The following is a 2,212-nucleotide window of genomic DNA, read 5'->3' as shown; positions in this document are numbered from 1 at the left end:
TTATCACCGCATTTGGCGAAAATATGTAGCGTGGTGCGAGGATCGGAGGGTTCCGACGGAGGAATTCCAACTGGGTCGTTTCCTACAATTCCTGCAATCAGGATTATCTATGGGTCTCAAATTGGGATCCATTAGGGTTCAAATTTCGGCCCTGTCAATATTCTTCCAAAAAGAATTGGCCTCTGTCCCTGAGGTCCAGACTTTTGTCAAGGGAGTACTGCATATACAGCCTCCTGTGGTGCCTCCGGTGGCACCGTGGGATCTAAATGTAGTTTTAGATTTCCTCAAATCCCATTGGTTTGAACCATTGAAAAAGGTGGATTTGAAATATCTCACATTGAAAGTGACTATGTTACTAGCCCTGGCCTCTGCCAGGAGAGTATCTGAATTGGCGGCTTTATCTTATAAAAGTCCTTATCTAATCTTCCATTCGGATAGGGCAGAACTGCGGACTCGTCCGCATTTTCTCCCTAAAGTGGTATCAGCATTTCATCTGAACCAACCTATTGTGGTGCCTGCGGCCACTAGCGACTTGGAGGACTCCAAGTTGTTGGACGTTGTCAGAGCCTTAAAAATATACATTGCAAGGACGGCTGGAGTCAGAAAATCTGACTCGCTGTTTATATTGTATGCACCCAACAAGTTGGGCGCACCTGCTTCTAAGCAGTCGATTGCTCGTTGGATTTGTAACACAATTCAACTTGCACATTCTGTGGCAGGCCTGCCACAGCCTAAAACTGTAAAAGCCCACTCCACAAGGAAGGTGGGCTCATCTTGGGCGGCTGCCCGAGGGGTCTCGGCATTACAACTCTGCCGAGCAGCTACGTGGTCGGGGGAGAACACGTTTGAAAAATTTTACAAATTTGATACCCTGGCAAAGGAGGACCTGGAGTTCTCTCATTCGGTGCTGCAGAGTCATCCGCACTCTCCCGCCCGTTTGGGAGCTTTGGTATAATCCCCATGGTCCTTTCAGGAACCCCAGCATCCACTTAGGACGATAGAGAAAATAAGAATTTACTTACCGATAATTCTATTTCTCGGAGTCCGTAGTGGATGCTGGGCGCCCATCCCAAGTGCGGATTATCTGCAATACTTGTACATAGTTATTGTTAACTAATTCGGGTTATTGTTAAGGAGCCATCTTTAAGAGGCCCTTTCTGTTGTCATACTGTTAACTGGGTTTAGATCACAAGTTGTACGGTGTGATTGGTGTGGCTGGTATGAGTCTTACCCGGGATTCAAAATGCCTCCCTTATTGTGTATGCTCGTCCGGGCACAGTACCTAACTGGAGTCTGGAGGGGGGTCATAGGGGGAGGAGCCAGTGCACACCACCTGACCTAGTAAAGCTTTACTTTTTTGTGCCCTGTCTCCTGCGGAGCCGCTATTCCCCATGGTCCTTTCAGGAACCCCAGCATCCACTACGGACTCCGAGAAATAGAATTATCGGTAAGTAAATTCTTATTTTTCAACTTATTTGGTATCCATGCTGCCGGCTCTTGTGTAGCAGGTGCAGGTACAGCGGATTGCTTAGCAAAAAACTCTTTCAACTTTAAAGTTCTATTCAGCCTGTATTTTTCAACCTTCCACTGTAATGGTTGTGGTTTAGACACAGGGGCAAAGGACAGGCCTTTGTTCAGAACTTGTTTTTCTGTGTCATCAAGTTCATAGTCCGAAAGATTGATTATCGCGCTGTTTTCCCCTTCGGGGGTTTGTTGCCCCTGCCCCTGCCTCTGCCTCTGCCTTTGTCTCTTACATTGCCTCCCGCGCCTGGTGTACGCTCGCCATCTGGATCTCCGTTCTCTTTGGCCCTGGTAGTCACCCCTAAAGGGCCCCTTGCTTGGGATGACTGGGCTTGGGAGTCCGATTCACTGGCCGTAGACGTATACTCATTAGATGACTCCTGGAGATGTCGATTATCTCGACGACGACGGAAAAAAGGTTTGCGGTTAACATTGGTACGCTGATTATCATTCCAACGGTAGACATTGTTGTTGTCATAGTCCAAGTCTACCTTAGCTTTCTTTTCAGCTTTAAATTTAATCAGATCTCTCTTATAGACCTGTAACTGATTGTTTAATTTATCATACCAATTATTGGCAGTGTCTGTTTCCAAAGCTACCTTATGAATGGCCTCAAAAGCCGTGATTTTCTCTTTGATAAGATTCATCTCTTTAGTACTCTGTTCTATGATCAGAAGCATTAGATCCATGG

The sequence above is a fragment of the Pseudophryne corroboree genome, chromosome 6, assembly GCF_028390025.1.
Source record: "Pseudophryne corroboree isolate aPseCor3 chromosome 6, aPseCor3.hap2, whole genome shotgun sequence".
Taxonomy (NCBI): domain Eukaryota; kingdom Metazoa; phylum Chordata; class Amphibia; order Anura; family Myobatrachidae; genus Pseudophryne; species Pseudophryne corroboree.
This window is presented reverse-complemented; position numbering follows the sequence as displayed.